Source organism: Haliotis asinina, chromosome 14 (genome assembly GCF_037392515.1).
Source record: "Haliotis asinina isolate JCU_RB_2024 chromosome 14, JCU_Hal_asi_v2, whole genome shotgun sequence".
Classification (NCBI taxonomy): domain Eukaryota; kingdom Metazoa; phylum Mollusca; class Gastropoda; order Lepetellida; family Haliotidae; genus Haliotis; species Haliotis asinina.
Window position 1 is genome coordinate 48,378,963 of NC_090293.1, and position 12,866 is coordinate 48,391,828.

The 12,866-nt window shown below is 38.5% G+C and overlaps 1 long non-coding RNA gene across 1 annotated transcript; it reads right to left on the reverse strand.

The window, feature by feature from the left end:
- Positions 1-2,586: 2,586 nt before the first annotated feature.
- On the reverse strand, positions 2,587-8,821 carry LOC137262256 (uncharacterized). The gene is made up of 2 exons (XR_010954906.1): positions 8,730-8,821; positions 2,587-2,875 (listed from the first exon to the last, which is right to left on the reverse strand). It is a non-coding gene; the product is annotated as an uncharacterized lncRNA (long non-coding RNA).
- Between the last annotated feature and the right edge of the window lie 4,045 nt (positions 8,822-12,866).

Below are 12,866 nucleotides of genomic sequence, written 5' to 3' on the forward strand. Positions count from 1 at the left end.
GCTGGAATTGTCAACATACAAGTCAGCGTCTTAAAGGCACGTTATCATTTGTAAAACAAGAAATACAAGCGAAACATACCGGCAAACAATCACGTAAGTGTGTGATACCCAGTACCCTTTACGGTTTCATGATCATTTACGTCATTACTATAAGGCCGGATGCGCTATCTTATTGCAGTAACGTGGTATGATCACCGTTTTGCTTTGATGATCAATAGATCTCATCTTACAGTCGGAAAATTCCGATCGGTTTCAGTTGAAATGTGATTATTGAAATGAAAAGGCACAAGTAACAGCAATATTTGGAATTGAACAAGCGTCTGCGTATAAATATATATTTTTTAAAATTCTTTTGACGCCTTCTATAGACACTTTAGATCCATCTCCAGTTCGTTCATTCGTTCATGTTGTGTACGCTTTATGCAGAGGATACTATTGGCATAAAATTAATATCTGGAAAAAAAACGACTGTGCTTGAGTCCATACGGCTTAAGACAAAATATTAACATAAGTCACTGTTCAGGTATATTTTTTTATCTTAAATATAATAAGTGTATAGATTAAAATATTTAGCAATAAAATATAAACCCTCAGCACGGGAATTAAACGAAAGTGTATGCATGCACTCAGTCGACCATGAATACTTCGAAAAGTGGGATTCGTTTCACACGAAATTTTTACAGATATTTTGTGGTTATGATACCTTTATATTCATATCACGTTATATCTACGCAAAGACAAGAGAGAAAAAAGAGCCACAAACGACTGGGAAACTATTTCGCCGCGGGCTTATTGATAGCTTCAGCGGAGAGAAGTGACAAGTCTTGCGGAGTAATATGTCTGTTTGCTTCCACGCATGCCCAGAGGCAAATAAAATACCGGTCCCAGTGTATAAGCATTCATCATGGGTAAGGTCGGCTTAGCTTTATGTCACCCTGTGACTGTGTAGAGGATAAGTTGGTAGACTTTATTGCCAGAACAGGACTTAAACGTGTCGTTTAATCTTGTAACCTATAAAACCGTGTATTCATAATTTTATGACGCTAACCTGTCCCACAAACATAAACTGTTGTCGTTTGTTGTCAACAAAGACAGCATTGTTGAAATTACAGTCTGGTATTGTGTCAAAACAGATTTCTTATTCGAAACATTTTTAATGTCTTAGAGTGGGCGAGTGAGTATGGTTTTATGCCGTATTTCTCATTTAAGCGGCAATACTACGACGAGAGACATCAGAAATAGGCTTCGCATCTGGTACCCATGTGAGGAATCGAACTCAGGTCTTCGGGGAGAGGGGCGACCGCTTTAAACATTGGTCTACCCCAGCGCCCCCTTAATGTTTTAATGGCTGTTAGACATTGCAAGCATAGGGCTCAAATTCTCTTTGAAGATTTTAGAACAGCGTTATTGAAGATGAAGGGAATTTAGTTTAAGTACTAGTTATAAAGACTCACCACTGGCGTAAGCTAAAAAAGAGGAAGAGACATTTAGTCACTGTGCAGTGGATTAATGTAAATGTTAAAACTGTGCAGTATTTTAGTATGTAGTTTCTCTCTATATTGATGTTGGCGGCGCTATTGCGATCACGGATCTTGGGAAATCCACATTAGAATGTAAGTGTGGCGTTCTCATGGTCCGCGCCCACAACCACCGGCCATCTTCATCTGTGACGTCACTTCCGCTATTGGGGTCTCCGTGATAGGTTTTGAAGACACATACATGCAAGTGAAATCGTGCAGAGTGTTCACATGCTACTTGTAGGAACGTGAATTTTAAACTTGTGCCATTTTTAAAGAAGTTATTCTTGAATGTGCGGGACGTCGGAAATGTGCTGCTTAATTGGATAACTACGGAGTACATAATTTACATATTTAATAAAATGACGAACTGTGATGATCTTCAATTAAGTTGTAAAATTATAAGCTATGACAATCCTGCTTTACTAGTAAATTTGACAAGTGGCTAAACTGAAACTTCAAAATCAACGTGCACGTGCGGTCATTCATTGTTGAACAAATGTGTGTAACAAAGGGTGCGTTCTTGAGCCAAGATGCAATGGCCAAGGAAATTGTGTGTGCTAATAGCTCATGTCTTACAAACAGGGGCATCAGTGAACGGTAGCATGTACAGAGTGAATGGTAATCGAATGCTGCTTGGTGAGTGAGTGAGGGACGTTATACTCTATCACTTTAACTCAATAATGCTGTGGTGATGTTGACAGTGCAAATTATTCAAGTGTGTGAGTGGGCTTGGAAGCGGGCTGTGACATCAACGTTGTTAATATAATATAAAGATATACATAAACTCACCAAATTGTGAACCTGAATATTTCATTTTTGTTATTTTATTGTGAAAAAAAGGACGATTTGATCCTGGTCTTGAAATGTTTGACGTAGGCGGCGACATTGCGATCACGGATCTTGGGAAATCCACTGTCAAATAGATTGTGGCGCCCCCACGACCCGCGTCCACAACCACCGACCATCTTCTCAGACGTCATCATCTGTGATGTCATTCTTCTTCAATGACGTCATTTGTTTACAGACAATGCCTTACCAAAAAGCATAGTGAAAACAGCTGAGTTGATGGCGCTGTACAAGTATATTTGAAAGATCAATTACAGGAGAATAAGGTTTCCAATTTGGAAACAAATGTTTAACTCAGCTTGGGTGACCTTGAGAAAATGACATGGAACCTATGTGTCTCTGTTCGTCGTTGTCACGTTGTTGACGGATTGCACGAGCAAGTAGTTGACGTAGTCCCGGGATTATAGACAACCTGGGACCCCATCAACTTACTGCACGTAGAACCCAAACATCTCTGGAACGATGTGCCATCACAAAGGAACGATGCCATTTTATATCCACTGTTGGCCCTGAAACAGATTCATGCTCGATAACTCTTTTTGTTGCAAGCAATATCAAATATAATTAAAACCTCGCATGACAGAAACAGTTGACAATACTGGATACTGCTTGTTAACAAACTTATAAATGAATCATTAGAAGAAACACCGCAAGTTCTCAAAGTCTGACAGACATAAGGCACGTCCGACCACGTCTAACCGCACGAGAAAAGGACGCGATCTCGTAGCCTCTCGTCGAAAGACGAGATCCCGTTAATGTATGAGTGACAAGATTAATATTCTGGTTCTCGGCGCCGGAGGGAAACTGGAGGCAGTTCAAATAATAAAACCAGGCGACATTTAATGGGATGGGTTCGCGGACCTCAGGGCTGTGCACCGTGTCTCCTCGGCAACAGCGGTGTATTAATCATTTTGGAACACAAGCTGTGGACGCGAATTTGACTTTTAAATTTTGGTTAAGCTCTTAAGACAAAGACTGTTTATGAAATAATTAAACTCTATCTAAAACCTATGACTAAATGCAACAATTTAACACGTCACTTCAACATTCAATGCCGGTTTCATGTCTGACAGAGCAAATTTATTTCAAAATGTAAAATGTTTCAACTGTTTTCAGACCATTTCCAATACTGTGTTTGAAATACGTATGAGATACGCCTAGTGTAGCTTATAAATAATTTATATTTTTTTTTACAAAAGGAAGATTTTCTCTTATACGCAATATGTCTTTAGGCGATGTTACCATAGAAACAATGACATGGACTAAAAGATAAACATCTCATATACGAATATATCTTAAGGTGTCATGTGACGGTTAACGCATGGTCGCAGTTAAGTCGTCGATAAGCCTTTGGCTATGTACAACTATTCCCTCTAAGATAAAGATCCATGACTTCACGGAGTAAAGATGCTACAGTTTCAATGTTTGTGGCTCAATATACACTGTATATGCTCATTTCCGACATATCTAACACGGACTATATAAAATAAAACATATCTAACATTTTCCTAACAGAAATGGAAATGTACTTGAACACGTTTTAAACATATCTTGAGCTCGTTTGAAGTAAATACAGTTTAATCTTTCACCGACTTCGAATTTGGTGCATGTAATTGTCATTTTTAAGCATGTTTCATCTCCGTATTCTATCACTCCGAATAGCTGCACTGCTTTATATACGACTTAAAGCATCATTCACGTATATTTTAAATATAATGGGAGTAATATATTATGTTTCAACTCACCATACATGATCAAACTGTAGTAAAAGCAGCGGTAAGGGACAATATAGGAAATTCAGATTAAACGTGTCTGAAATACCTGTAGCAAACCTGCTCCTGGCTCCTGTGCTCATATCCGAATTGCTGAGAGGACTGGAGGAAGATGATGGTGAATACCGATACTCTACCCTTTTTATGCGAGACGCTCAAGTAATCCACATACCCGCCTCAAGGTATCACAGGTAAATCGACCACTGAGGATCGACCTTTTCGATCACGTTTGATCGTAATGATTGGCCATCAATCAATGGAAACATCGGTCCAGGCGATACGGTGGAGTTTAAGACATCCCCGAGGCTATCTATGTGACACAATGTAAGTAAGCGTAGGTACTGTATCTGACCCTGCCTTAAAACAATGGGATAATGGGGCTTTTGTCTTCTTAATATGCTTCCCCTTTGCAGAGTTTATTTATCATTTAAATCCCCTTGGGACTTGGAAGACTGACACTGGCGATTGTGGTGTGTTGTAAAACTGCCATTAGGTTTGGGGGCTAGGAAGTGATTATTTATATTATTTAAGAGTTTAACAGATTTTGTTTTGTTTTACTTTTATACAAATCGTGACTTCGATAATTAATTGAAACAACTTTGACATGCAGTATTTGCATTTGATATATTGTTGGTTATGCCTAATTCAGTTTCTTATTTAGACTTAGGTAGTGTTTCTTAAAGGTATCTCTCCACTATCAAATTATTGACATTTAATGATCATGAAAGACAACACTTTCATCTTTTATCAGTAATACAAATGTAAGAAGCAAGACCTCGTCAAGGACTTGACATGAATGTTTTCTGAATATTTATGCAGTTATTCCAACCGAGTATTTTGTATATGAACATTATTTCATACACTGATCGATCCAGAATATCCTGTTATAAAAGGGTAAGGGAGATCAAAATAGTTTATTGCAAAATATATTTAATAGGTCGGAATTTATTTGTTCTTGTGTTCATGGAGCATCTCATCTGTCAAAAGTTTACATCTGGTGATGTCCACATTCTGAACATGATAAATAAGCATAGCTTGCATGCCACACGGAACATCATACATCTTCGTCAGGCACATTCCAGGAATATGCCGTGAGAAAAACGATAAACACTACAAGTGCTATATAGTATGATCATAAATAAACCTACGCCATGTTGGTTGATATACTTTATCACGAAGATAATGACAACAGTGAAGAAACGGGTTATAAAGCACTGGCTTCAACTCGAGGTGACCACCAGTTTCTGTTGGTTACAACCGTAGTATGAACAAAATATGCAACAAATGTATGGGACACAAAAACAGTTTCATTTGTTTAGGAGGCAATAGTTATTGTCTTGTGTCGTCTCATTATATACAGTATGCTCGTACCTTCCTGACATATTCACTTGAAAATCCTATTTCTGGTGTCCCCCTAACATACAAGAACGTCCATATGCATGATTTATGATTTATGATTTATGATTTATGATTTATGATTTATGATTTATGATTTATGATTTATGATTTATGATTTTCAATCAAACAGTCTCATACATGAGCGTTATTATTCATTTAGTTTCATGATTACTCTCCAACAAGAATCTGAACTCTTAAATAAGTATCTGAAGTTTCCGAATCTGTACCGATTATGTAAACATGCCCACCAACGGAGGAATAGACTTAAGTCTCCAACAGCGGAATCATTTGCATAATAAAACTGCTAAAACTATCAGTCAATAAGAATCCGAACAGCAATTTGTTTTTTGTTTTTTTGTTTTTTGTTTTTGTTTTTGTTTTTGTTTTGTTTTGTGCATATACCGACAGATGTATACAAGTATACCTCATGGACTACCCTGAGTAATTATCTCTCTAGAAATTTATGAACTTGTATCAACTGGGTAATTAATGTTTTTAACACTCCTGAAATAAATATATACTGATGATATTGTCACCATTGTACAATCGACTCTGATTTTATCAGAGGTATTTAGTACTTTGTTTGTGTTGATGACATTGTTAAAAATGTTATGAGATGTATGTTTCTGAGGGATTCAGTATGAATAAACTAATATTTGTGCATAATCAATCGTAAGCATCTTAAACAGAATTGGTTTTAGTTAAGTCATACATGTTTATTTCACTTGAGGTCTCCAGTCCATTTACATTGGAGTTATTTGCGTGATACAATCACATACTGTTTGAATAGACAGATGATTTTAACAGAATATCAATCTTAGACACTGGACATTGCACTGTGAATGAATTGTGATAGTTTTAGGATGACACAGTTGCTATAAGCAGACAAGAATTGTTTAAATGCTACAGTAGGTGTCTTGGAGAGGTAACATTCAGGAATATAGTGTTTATGTAAAGCTATGTAAGATGGACAAACAAATAAAAGTGAATACAATAGATAATTTACACAACGAACACATTTCAATGCCTATAAATGGTAATACGTCTTCATTGTGATAAACATAATCTAAGTCGTATAATGAATTTCTCAACCTTTTGGATGTTAGGTGCGATAGGTACTTTCCGGGTTGAAGTTAGGGTTTTAAACATATCATGAGCTACTATCAAAACATAAATGCCAATTTTCATTAAATATATTGATAGTTGTCTCTCGGCATTAAAATCTAACGTGAAAATCACTACTGTGGTACTCCGTATCCAAGTTTTTACACATACTTTTAAACCTGAAGCGTGTTACAGCAAAAAAAATAATCGATTTATTTGAGACTTCAAGGTTGGACTAGTTGTATACTTCACACCTGCCAGTCACGACGTCATCACGGGTTGACTGATGACATCCGCTGACGGACTGTGACATATGCATATTGCATAACACATCGCCGTAAACATCAAAATATCACCACAGTAGGTACAATAGGTGATACAAGTACAGACAACGAGTTGCTGCTTTTTCCAGTAGTGTTAGGCTTGCAAACACGTAAGAAATGTAATTATGATATTGCGAAGCTGCAGCAATTTTCAAATGAGACAACTATAGCGGGCACTGAATATGTATTTTATTGTACAAGTCTCACCCAATAGCATTGTGAAATTATAATGAACAATGTACATGCTGCAAAAGAGTGAGCACTATATGCTGTTCACTATATTAAGGGATGTTACGCGTCATTAGGGGAAAATGACAAGAGCAGTGTAACTGTACCGTAATTAAAGTTAATGCCGTGGCATGAACAACATATTATCATCCTTTATTGCTGATCCAAAGATGTATGGATGGCTGAATTCCTTTGCTGAAGTGACCATGGAAAACGCATGTGTGAGAGAGAGAGAGAGAGAGTGTGTGTGTGTGTGTGTGTGTGTGTGTGTGTTTTGTTATGGCAGTTTGTTTCATAGTGCGAAGCCTTTTCTATAAAATACCAAATACACACCAATACACAAATATATACCCACACAGATATGGAGGCATGTTGGAAGTATGTGTAGCGGTTGGGTCACAAACAGAATATGTATTTCTATACATTTGCATTAAAATACAACCACTCCTTTTGGAGTGTGTGTGTGTGTTTGTGTGTGTGTGTCTGTATGTGCGTGTGTGTGTTTGTGTGTGCGTTTGTGTGTACAGACACAAACACACGAAGAGAGAGAGAGGGAGAGAGAGAGCTTGACAGGTATTGATTTGAACCAAAGTGTGCAAATTATAACAACACGTTTCTTCAAACTGTCACACGTTCGTTCATCTCCATATATGGTCTCGCTCAACTTAAATTCGTATTTTATAACATTAACATATACTGGACAAAATAAGTTAGTATTTATATGACTGATATATTCTATCAGTATGTCAGTGAAAAAATACACCATCATATATAATTTCAAAATTTACAAATACCCCTAACCATTTTTGTCCAGTGTATATAAATCATGTGCAGCTTGTAAAATATCATAAAATGAAATGTTCTCAAAATAGCATCTGTGTTGTCAGGCGGACTTGCCTAGATGGTTAGGCAGACAGTAGCCTGTACACGTCCCATTTACAAAAACGGATTTTACCTGGAGAAAATTTGTATTAAAAGTTTGCCTATTGATACTTACATATATCGACATCTAAGGAACATAAAGTTAAGTGTAATATTGCATTAAGCATTTTCTCGAAAATAAACCACGGGTTAGCACGGTACTTAACACTGTTTTGTGCATTTACTGGGATAATGTCATGATGCCTGCATAAGATTGCAGTTCTCAGGTACTGGACTATCGATACTGAACTATCCCCAGTTGATTAATTTGCACCCCCAGCCTCAAATCCCCTTCCAGGAACCAATGAAGCAATGACTCAGTTTAGTTTCGAATTGATTTGCCTAAATTAACAATTTCAGTGGTGTTTTCATGACTTTCTATGCAAATGTAGCAATATAGGGTGTATATCCTCTGTATGATTTATTTCCCTTGCACATAAATAAACAACGCCATGCTCCAAGTATTTCAAAATAAACACAGTAACTGACTCTCATTAACCTCAATATCGTCAAATCAGCTAATCAAGGGTAATTAATTAATCGCTTGAACTAATGCCCCCTGGCCATTCCAGTAATTAGAACCGGTGACCACCATGCACAGGTAAATCTGTACTTACCTGTAGATTGGATTGTACCGAACAATTGTTTTGGGACATTTAGCTTTTTCCGTCGATCCTCTGTCTGAATCTCAAAACACAAACCGGCTTCCTTTGCGATTCTCGGCGGATTCCAATCCGAGGGACTTGTGGGACTATTAATAATATGCCGTACTCTTGTCGCGGGGTTTTATGATAAGGAAATGGGTGACACTTTGGCTACATAAAATATATAAAAGTGGCAACTTGGTGACAGACCTGACGCTGGTTCTTGTGTTATTAATCATGTCATGTGATGAAATTCTTTTTATGCAAATTTTAGAATTTGCCTTTGAGAAATCGACAAAGGACAAAGAAAGGTTTTCTTAAAGTATGTCATATTTCGCTTAGCGTAAGGGCACTGTTACTTTTCGTTAACATGTTTTAGTAAAGTCACGTCATGATTTCTGAAATGCAAATATTGTGCTGATTTTGATATTATGTAATAGTACACCAAGAACTCAATTCTGTGTTTCCTGACAGAATATTGCTTATTGCAGTGATAATAATAAATTTTATAGATGACAAGATTAAGTTATTTCAAAATTAAGTTATTGCAAAAGTTCGAACCACATCGTGACAAAATAGTGTGTCTTTATTATCAGAATAATATTTAACATTTTCATTTTGAGATGTAATTGAAAGTTCAATGTTCAATGTATTTTCAACAAAAGGACAAGTTAAGGACAACCCCAGTATTTTTCAATATGAAAGTATTTTGTTAGTTTATGCGATGATCCAAATACGACATAAATATTGAATATTTGGGTGGTCCTTAATTTTTATTTTGCTGAGTATATCATATGTTCATAAACAGGTTACATATTAGATGCAGTATTTTCATTAATACTGGCAACATAAGTGTTAAATAAGGTATTCATTCAACAAAAAATGGTGGATATATGTAAAAAAAAAGATTACACGATTCTATTATTTCAGTAGTCGCATACTTAACTGTACCACCATTTGCAAATTGGTAATTGTGTATTTCATGTCACTCAGTATACATTACTTCAGTAAAAATGTTGCATGAATTAGCATATGTCTGTATTTATAATGCACACTGAGGCAGGAAGGTCAAATGCCCATATATGGCAGTACCCTTTTGGGCAAATGTCACGTGTAGATGAAGGTCAAAAAGTCAAACTGTACAAGTTGACAGGGAGATCCAACAAGCTTGGCAGGTCCGAAGGCGCACAGAAAGAACACGTTTATCACGAATTCCGAGGTGCACATGTATGCCATACCTTATGTGATTCAGTACCTTTATCGCCACGTCACTGTTTAGCGTCTACAGTTAAACATCTTTGTATAGAAGGTGAAGGAACATACTTCGACTTACCCAAGGTTCCAGATAGAAATGAGAACGGACCAATCAAACACTTTTGTGTCCATGTTGAATGTACCTATTTCGAGTTATCCAAGGTTCGACACAAAAAATAAGCGTTTAGTTCGAGACAAAAATATGTTCGACACATCGGTTAAAGTGAAGAAGGAGACCTGTATTTACAGTAAAGCTGGTCATAGATGCAGAAAGAAATTAAACAACGTGCAGCAAGTCATGTACTGTTTGGACAGTTGAAATATGCACGAATTTAAAACACAAAAGCAAAATATAAACGCATTCTTTACTCCACAATTTTGATACCTTTAAGACTATTTGGTTTTTTTGACATGTTGTTTTCCGCTGCACTCAGCAATATTCCAGTTATATGGCGGCGGTGTGTGAATAGTCGAGTCTGGACCAGACAATCCAGACATCAGTATCATGAGTTTCGATCTACGCAACTGGGATACGATGGCGTGTGTCCAAGTCAGGAGGTCTGACCACCCGACCCTGTTAGTCGCATCCTATAAGCATGAGTTCTGACGAAAAATTCTAACCCAGACCTTCACGGATCCCTTTTAGACAAAGCATACTTAGGGCCATGTTTAATATCTAATTATCTAAAAGTTGTAAATATTGTCTTTCTGATTGTGCTCAGCAGCTGGGCGTGTTCGGGACGGAACATCCTAAGGCTCTTGTCTAAAATAAAAAGATCTCTCATGAGTGTTTGTACAATATACTATGGCAAAACGATATTGCAGGTAGAGTGATATTTGAGGGAACACCTTTATGGTAAAGTACAGATTCAGGTATCTTTGGGGATAAGTTCCACCCAGATAGCAAGTACACAAAGTTAGCGTTCTAACCCACTTCGCCACCGGCTTCCACCAAAAATGAAGTAAACTCCATTTTTGGTAATGACTAATAATGAAAGAAAAAATAATAATATTCTGTGTTTCAGAGACTGTTTTCAACCTGCCATCATATTTGTGTTCGAAAATTGCGGTCAAAGCCAATCCTGTGCTTCCGATATCCCTACAGTTTACATGACGAGAACCGAGGCGGTACTATACACAGAGGCCCAAGCAAACGAATGGGTGACTGCATGAAGAACAAACCACGCAAAACCCTGCCCATCCGATCCACAATTTAGACTGATTTGCATATACATATGTTTTGTGTAAATCTCTGTATTATTTGCAGTTATCACCTGTCATCTGACAAGTGGGTTATGTAAAATGTTGTTTACAAAGTGGTATTCCTGCGTCACCGAAACAACTGAATCCGGGAGGCCAAACAGGTGGCTAATAACATGAGCATGGCACAACATGTATAGACATCCGTGGGCACAAAGTCTGACAAAGAATAGACCATCGTCTGCTTTTTTCCATATTAGTCATGGTGTTTTTTAAGAAGAAACTATGGGTCTCTGAATTGTGCAGTCATCAATCTGCGAATTATTGCCAATGACGTACTTTTAAAGCTGCAGTCTTCGTGCTGGGGGAGACACGAGCAAGATCAGAGGAGAATGACTTTAGCCATATGGGTGAATGGTGGGTGGGTGGGCGAGTGAGTGGTGAGTGAGTGGTGAGTGAGTGGTGAGTGGTGGGTGAGTGAGTGGTGAGTGGTGGGTGAGTGAGTGGTGAGTGAGTGGTGGGTGGGTGAGTGGTGAGTGGTGGGTGAGTGAGTGGTGAGTGGTGGGTGAGTGAGTGGTGAGTGCGTGGTGAGTGAGTGGTGAGTGAGTGGTGAGTGAGTGGTGAGTGAGTGAGTGGTGAGTGAGTGGTGAGTGAGTGGTGGGTGGGTGAGTGAGTGGTGAGTGAGTGGTGAGTGGGTGGTGAGTGGGTGGGTAGGTGGGCGAGTGAGTGAGTGTGTGAGTGTATGGCTGGGTGGATGAGTGAGTAGGTGGTTGGGTGGGTTAATGGGTGATGGTGGGGGGTGAGTGAGTGAGTGGATGGGCCGTTGAGCGCGTGTATGGGTTGGTTGGTGGGCGTTGGTGAGGCGAGTGACTGAGTGGTGGTTGGTTGGGTGAGTGTTGTTGGTGTGAGTGAGTGAGTGAGTGGGTGGGCGGCTAGGCGAGCGAATCGGTGGTGGGTGGGTGGTTGAGTGACTGAGTGAGTGAGTGGGTGGCTGTTGGGTTGTTGGGTGAGTGAGTGCAACTTTAGGCTTTAGATATACACAATCCCAGGATGGTTAAAATGTGACGACATTGCTTCAAATGGGAGGTAGGGTAGTCTGATGGTTAAAGCGTCATCACGCCGAAGATCCGAGTTCGATTCCTCACATAGGTAGAATATATGAAGACCATTTCATCTGATGAACTTAACGCATTATAACCATAACAATCAAACACGGGTCGTCGGCTTCAAAGTTGCACGATGACAGTAACACCAAGTATGCCTTTTACACATTGCGACCATAGTGAAATCGTACCAGTTCTCTCCCGTTTGTCCATTATACTGCCTCTTAATACGCTGAATAACCATTCAGTCAGAAAGTCAAAAACAATCAATTGATTTTATGTCGTTTCTGAGGGGTAATATTTCATCACTGTAGCTTCGGTGGACACCAGCTATCAACTTTACATAATGTCACAACATGGGAATCGACCTAGGGGGATCCGGCGTGACAACCTCTTCTGGGATAGCTAACAGCCGACAAATACAAGCAGTTAGCTTGACAATGACAGAATGGCGTATCTGTAATAAAACGTAAATAGATCACATAATCGCCTGATCGTGTAAACCTAAATTTATGCGTCACGCCCTGAAGTCAGCATTTCTGTCCGCAGATTC